Source organism: Amblyomma maculatum, chromosome 9 (assembly GCF_055883805.1).
Source record: "Amblyomma maculatum isolate TAMU_Amacu chromosome 9, ASM5588380v1, whole genome shotgun sequence".
Lineage (NCBI taxonomy): Eukaryota > Metazoa > Arthropoda > Arachnida > Ixodida > Ixodidae > Amblyomma > Amblyomma maculatum.
The window spans coordinates 29,940,390-29,948,423 of NC_139352.1; positions in this window are offsets into that span (position 1 = coordinate 29,940,390).

Below are 8,034 nucleotides of genomic sequence, written 5' to 3' on the forward strand. Positions count from 1 at the left end.
AAGCTCAAAGTAAAATATTATGTGAGGAACGCCTGAGAAAATCTAAAAGTATTAGTTGGGCAGCTAGAGTATTTAAATACCTATACCTAAAAAGCGGTAACTCATAGTGGAGGAAACGAACTAGGAAACTAACCAGTAAGTGTGGTGGTCCCAAGAACGAGGAAATAAAAAGCGTTAAGCAAAAGGTGAAAAACACAGAAGGTAAAAATTGGGTAAATTCGATAGAAAATAAACATAGTGTGGGACCAAACCGAAAATGGAAAAGGCAGATCAGGAAGGAAGCTTTCTTTGATAACTCAAGAGGCAGTGCCCTACTTTTTGAAGCTAGATCAGGGCGTCTTAGAACACGCAGCTACAAAAAGAAATTTAACAATAAAGATGACACATCTGCAATATGTGGTAAATGCACAGAAACAATTAACCTTATTATAGTCGACTGTAACGGTACCTATACGGAAGTCGATACAGGCGCAGTCACTCTTCCTGAAGCTCTGGGTTTTAGAGGTGCCAGTGGCCGGGTGAATGAACCTGCGGTGGAAGCTAGCAAAAACCTATTGGAATATTGGTGCCTTAAATGCAGAAAAGTGATATAATGTTGTTATTTAGAAACAAAAATTCCATAAATAGAATGATGGTATAGTTAACCAATCTAAAATGATAATTACGATACAGGGAAAAAAACATGCATAATACCAATTGCTACCACTCCGATTCAAAGGGGACGCTCCTATATTCCATCCGTCCATCCATACCGTTGAGAGAGAGAGAGAGAGAGAAAACTTTTAATGAGCATATAATCAGTAAAAATTCGCAGGAGCTGGGTGGTCTGTGCCCCTAGTCCAGGGCTCCGCTGGCAGCAGCTGACTTGCGGACTAGCTGGATAATCCAGGCTTGCTGGTCCAGGTTGTCGCTGGTCAGGGCCGCCTCCCACTGCTCGTGTGTCGGGCATGACACTATTAACGTTGGGTCAGGTTTGTCCTGGCATTCCCAAGAAATGTGATAGAGTGTGGGGCTTGCACCGCACCAAGGACAGTAACTCGTGCATTTTGTTGGGCTTATCTTATTTAAAATTTGAAGATTAGGGAATGTGTTTGTTTGTATTTTTCTCCAGTCTATAGCGTCTGAGGAAGAAAGTTGTTTGTGTGGTGGTGAGAAAATTCTTCTTTCTAACCGTAGGTGTTCCAGCCTGTCGCCGTAGGGTCCTAGGAGAGGGGTGAGGTAAGGATGGGGATCCGCCCGGTTTGTAAGAGCTCGGGCTAGATCATTCGCTACCTCATTTCCTTCTAGGCCTTCGTGTCCAGGTGTCCATGTAATTGTGTGCGTCTGGGAGATGGAACGTAATATTGCACACGCTCTTTTGTGAGGTTTGTGAGCGACAGCTCCACTGCCAGAGCCCTAGGTGGTTTGGTTGCCGGTTAGGGGAGGCAGCCATCAGCGTTACTCACCACTGACTCGCAGTCGCTGAGATCTGTCGTGCCAGCGGACCTTCGGTGGGCTTTTAGTCGAGGGTCATCGGGGATTCCCGTGCGTTTTCGCACCCCCTGAGTTATTATTTGGATTTTCGAATTGAATTCTTCTTGAACTGCCGCAAATTGAGTTTGCGTGGCAATTTGTTGGTCTTGGAGTTGTTTGGTTAGTTGTGTCATGGTCTGCTGCATTTGAAAAATCATTTGTTGCATTTGAGTAAGAATGCTTGGTGCGTTTTCTTGAGTGTGAAGTCCGAGAGTTTGCGTAGGCGGTTTCTGCCGTTGCGTTTGGAGTACACTCGCCTGTTGAGGCTGAGATGCGGAGGTGTTTACAGCATTTTGTACCGGTTGTGGCTGTATCGATACTATTGATGAGGGTTGCTTCTGACCCATTTGTAGGAGTTGTTGTAGTTGTTGTTCCACCTTATTAAGGCGTTTCTGTTGTTCTGATAGTTTTATTTTCAGTTTTATATTTTGCTCTTCGAGCCTAGTGCAATCCTGGCATGGACCATACCCGTTTAGAGCAGTGGGAGAGGCAACCTGAGCCCAGCTTACCCTTTTGCTGTCGTGCTCTAGCTTGTCTGGCGTCGCCCCTATCGCTTCTGGTGGTCCCTGCTGGTTGGGCCTAATCTGTTGTGTCTTCTGTTGGGAATAGTAGGCTGTCAAGTCCCGTCCCTTGGATCTCGATCGGGACTGGGGTCTCTGTTTCTCTGCCAGCTGCTGTTCCTCCTCCGATGAAAACCAGCGGCGCTCCATCGGCTTGATCTGCTGATCTCTCCGGCTGACGTGCTGCTTGGGGGGGTAACGTCCGATATGTGCCCTGAGGCGCTGCTTGCAGGCCTTGTCTCCCGTTGGGTGGTTTCCCTGGCAGGCCACGCACTTGGCTTCACAGGTGTGGTTTTCCTCTGGTTCATGAAGGCCGCAGTTCCGACATACGTTGGCGTTGGGTGTTGGGCAGACATCCGCTCTGTGGCCTGCCTTGAGACAGTCTTGGCAGATCTGTTGGGTTGGTCGATATGGGTAACATACCGTCTCTCCCCCGTAATAGATGACGTAGCGGGGGAGAATGGGGCCTATGAATGTTAGCACTGCCGTGCGAGAATTTCCAAACATTCGTGCTTGAACGATCTCGACCCCTTGTGTGCGTAGTCGGATGTTTGATAGAAGCTCCTCTGATGGTGTGTTTGGATCCACTCCATGAATAACTCCCCTGATGACGTCCTCAGGCGCCGCCAGGTAGACGTTGCCTTCGTAAGCCTTGTTTTCCAAGGTCAGACTCTTGATGTGCCGTATGGCGTCCGCAGTCTCGTCGTAAGGAGTGCTGACTATGATGATGTTCGATCCTGTGCGGGGTCTCACAATAAATTTGGAGAAGTCGCACAATGCCGGGTTGTTGCAGGCAGCCACGATGGCTCTTGAGAACTGGGTAGGAACGAATTTTCTGACTTCCATGCCTTTCTTGGGTCTTATTATCACCTTAGAGTCAGTTTTAGGAAGGGGTGGTAATTTCCTCCTCTTCTGAGGCGTTGTTTGATCCATAGCCGGTTGTACTGGCGATGCTACCGTTTTCTTCGGTTTCACGACGGTGTGCAGCAAGTGCGTCGGGGGAGCATAGATCTTTACTGCGATCACGACTTGTTCGCCTCTTGCTAACCTTTGACGATTCTTCTTGCATATGTTTACGTGCCAGTTGGAGTAAAGGTCATCCGGCGTCCAGGCACGACCCTCTTCCATGTCCTTAGAAGTTTGGATTTGGACGTCTAATTCCATTCCTGGGTTAGCGGTTGTTGAACACAGACCACTAGATCCCGCTTCGCCTTGGTCTAAGGTATCCATGCGCTCTGGATCGGCATTACTAGGCCTCGCGTCGCCTAGCATGGCCGCCGCCGAGGAGCTTCAAAAGCCCATTTCGATGTCCAATAAAACACCCACGGGTTTGAGAAAGGCCTCGGTGAATTCCGGATGACTTCAGGAAGGTCCTCGAGACAAACTTTCCAGGATTTGTTGGATTTCCCACACAATTTCCTTTCTTGTTAGCCGAGCCTAATCGAAGAATCTCGCTATGATAACCCCACTCCCAAAACTTCTTCCTTTTTCTCTTTCGTTCTGTTTGAAGATTCTTGCTTGAGTCTGTAACATCTCATTTGACACGAAGGGACGACATTGTCAATATGCCAGGCTTATTTTCTTGATATTTCTTTATTTTATAATAATATATTAATAATATATATTGCATATTACTCCTATTTCTAATCATTTGTCTCTAGAAATATCCATTTACCAGAACTGCCGATCATAAACAGGCATGTTCTTGTGCAAAATGATATTTTTTTTTGCCATTTTTTTTCTATGACGTAAAAACATGCCTAATTTCTCCCTTCATCTCTGTTATTAGTTGGTTGCACCTTTCCCAGAGGCAGTCTGAAATAAAGATGGGTTGTCTAGACACCTTTGATACCTTGCACATACTACCCGCCTCTCTCGCAGTTGTTTACCTGCTGCACTATTTCTAACCATTTTGCTCTCTGTGTACCCGCTATATTTATGTACCCAATATATTTAAGTAACTAATACTTGTGTACAGCATTGTAGCTTTATCTTGGGCCTCTTAGTGCTCACTTTGGCTCAGCTTCTGCTACAATTACATTTTCGTCTTCATTTCTGTCCATCTTTTGCTACGATCTTTTCTGATCCAAGGCGATCTCTCCTCCCATACTGCAATTAATGCGGCTGCAATATTCGTTTAAACCTTCTCCGAAAGCCTCTATGCGCACATCGTGTTTATTTCTGTCACGTCTAAATCTTTTTCTATTTTGCACTTCGCTGAGCCGCGACTTGCAGTCACTTCGTGCCTTTGAGCCTTTCAGGTCTATCTTATCGCCTACAGCGCTGTGCCCATCGCGATCTGCACTTGGTGTTATTCAGTTCCTATATCATGCGGCTGCGCTAGAGCGCATGTATTATGAGTGCAAGTCATGTGTTCCTTTAAGAAAATATTTTTTCCACACAGAACAGTCGGACAGCTCTAGTCAGGTGCATCGACTCGGCAATGTACACAGGCTCCAGATTCTTTTTCTGCCTTTGAGCATGAAAAGAAAGCTCGTTTTTCATACCCTGGTTGCTCGTCTGCATGCCTGGAGATACAGAAGCCGATATCCACCACCTGCTGTGGGAATGTCCAGCGTTGAAGCCAACACGGATACCGCACCTGGTGGCAGCTGGCCTCTCCCCCCATAATACGCAGTCATATGTCGCTTGAACGCAGGGACCGCATCATCGTTCACTCCTAGACTTACTTACATCAGCCAACCTTTCTTCATTTATTTCACCATACCCTTCATCCTTAGTAACATTCCTTTTATGCCCGAGGCAATAAATATTGCAAAACTATTTTTATACTTCCTTTTCCTTATGCTTTTCTTATTGGTGATGCTGGTCGTTGTTTAATATGCAAGTGTAATTATTTTCCGGATTTCGCGATTTAATTTTGTACGTTTGTCTCTCGAGCAATGAAGCTACTGAAGCCTAGGTATATACAGGTGCGGACGTAAGTAAACGGACACACATTTGAGTTCAAATGAAATTCATGCCTACTGCACTTGAGATAAGGGTACAGGGTAGTAGTCCCTATTCCTCCCATGAATTTTCGCCCATGTTTGTGACCCTTTTGCTCATGACCTGCTGATATTAGAGTATTCATAATGGTATCAATTATTCACCAATCTGAGGTACTGATACAGAACTAAAATTATAATTTTCTGAACGTTGGATGTTTTCTTTCAATATTTTACTAGGGCTACCAAATTTTATTGCCAAAATCTGCAGTAAATGACCTTTAAATCAAAATTCCACCCATCAATATTTAAAATACCAGTTCAGTAAGCTCTCTGCATTGCTAACTAAATAGTTGTACGTTTTTATCCTCCTAGCTTTCGTAGTTTCTGGAACAACGGGTCAAATGCAGCAAAATTCCATGTTGTGAGGTAATTGCGTTTGAAGTTAAAAACAGAAAACAGATTTATTACATTATAGCACTCTATAAATTAACGTTGACGATTTTTTTTTTTTTTTTTTTTTTTTTTTACTAGCCACCAATCTTTTAGTCAGCTCGATTATAATACTTCTTTTCTGTGCTAGCTGTCTTGCCCTCCGAACCCCCTTAGTGACCGGTCATGTAGCCCTCCGGCAGGAAGTATAGTGGTCGTCAGTCAGCTTCGCATAAACAGTGGACTGTGAACCACCCTGGAGAAATAACGAGTGAGCTCAAATATCAGCTAGAGCCATGTTGCTCGATATTTTTCGTTTTGATGTCTAGAACTGGTGCGCTCAGAACCACTTTACACATTGCTGGCAGAATGTGCAAACAGCTCCTTATCGGGCAGCGTCTTCAACGAGATACAAATGCTCACCACATGCTTTACACGAACAGCTTTCCGCGGCGGCACACGAGAGAAGGCTAATGTCAATCATGCCATTACCATGGTAAAAAAATTCGCCTTTATAGTCTCCATGCGTCCCGCCAAGCGCAAAAGCTCCAAAGCAGGTGTGCGCGGTGACTGCGCGTCTGCCGTTGAACTGTGCTGCGGAGATGTTGTTGTTGTTGTTGTTCTCCTCTAATGTGATGGCACATACCCACTCAGGGGGATCGGCCAATAATTGGGGTGCTGCGGAGATTTAGTGTCACTGCTGATTGACTAATTCCAATTGCCGCAGAAGCGTCGTCTTCTATTCTACTTCTTTGTCGTCGTCATTCAAAGCGCACTAAATATCCAGCTTCAAAATAAAAAAAAAGTCGCTAAAGAAAAAACACGCCATAGCAAGAGAGAGAAACCGCAAATCACGAGTAATCTAGCTGGGTGTAAATTTTTTATTTGGCTAAACAAAATAAGCTAACTAGCTTTCACTGTTGTCAGATCAGTGACAACCATCCCGCTAAACGTGACAAAAACAGGCACTGAAGAAATGTTTTTTTCAGGTTACGAGAGTCACAGATCTCAAGCAGGTGTCAAAGGAAGGCTGAGCTGGTTGCCGCCTAGGTTTCGAAAAATGCAGATTTCGGAGTAAATATTTCTCGTGCACGTAAATGAAAGACTGGACTATGTAAAGGATAGAATATGAGTTTTAATATACACACCAACAAAAAAAAAAGATTTTTTTCGAAATGTCGGCTACTCATTTCCCTTGAGATAAAAAAGAACAATATTTGTCGTCGTGAAAGGCCATTCGCGTCTACTACTAGTTCCCAAATCACACGACAGCCATTCTAAGTCATGCAATGCGTACAAAACTTGAGAAGCAAATAGTGTGCTCCGTTTGCTTTTGTCCGCGCTTGTACGTGAAGCGATCAACAAATCTCATTGGAATCCAGATCTCTGTTGCGTCTTTTGTTTGATATCCTTTCTCCGGTCTGCGCTGCCCTGTATCGCAACAAAGGATGTCTTCAGTTTGGGGCTGTTTGGGAATAATCCGCCTGATTAGAAAATGATCGGTGCTTGACATCTCTGAACTCGTTGAACTACTTGTTTCGCTCTGGGAAAAATGTACGTCAGAGAACAATTTTTGTGTTTCGGTGACCAGCATGACCGTCCAGTGAAACCAGCGACTGCGCTCTTGTTCTGCACCAGGTGGAAGAACTAGCGCGGTTGCATTTCCCTTATTGACAACCGCGACGATAAAACGTGAAGGCAAAGCCGCGTAGCTCAATGAGATAAAACATGCAGCTAATTTCAGCTTTTCAGACATAATAATCACCCGTATAAGTATACACTCAGCAGTTCCCGTGGCGCTCCGTGACGGGGACGAAGTGGTGTAAGAGGAAGGCGACTACATCGCGTGCCTTAACAGCAGGTAGAGCGGTGGTTTCGGCGTAGCGGGTGAGATGATCTACCGGTACAATAACCCAGCGGTTTCCGGCTGCAGTGTAGGGAAGCGAGCAGTAGAGACCAATGCCTACTCAGCCGAAAGGTCTAGATGGGCAAGGGAGAGGCTGCATGGGGCCGATGGAATGGCGATGGCCGATCTTGCGGCGTTGATAAGCAATGCATGAGCGGACAAACTTGCAGATGTAGGTGCCCATTCCGCTTCAATGGTAACGCAAGCGAAGCCGAGTATAGGTTTTGCATGCCCCAGAGAAAGCGGCTTGCGAGTAAGTGCGAAATAAAGCGCAGATTTTGAAACGCAAGTGTCTAGGAATGACAAGCAGCCATTTGTGGTTGGATGAAAGATAATGTCAGCGGTATAAGAGTCTATCGCGAATTGTGAAATGAGCAGTCTGGCGTCAAATCGCACGAGGCGTCCAAATGGGCGAAGGGTCGGAAAAGAAAGCGAGGGGACGGGATATAGGAATTTCTGCACTGCTTGACTGCCATGTTGGTCAAAGACAGGGAACTGCAGTCGATTGCGGAGTCGCAAACACTTTCAAGGGGTAGAGGGGAGCGAGACAGTGCGTCAGCGCCGTTATGCTTCATTCCAGATTGATACACAGGACGAATATCATATTCCCGAAGCCGTAATGCCTAGCGAGCAGAGTGGCCAGTGGAATATTTAAGGGAGGACAGCCAACACACGA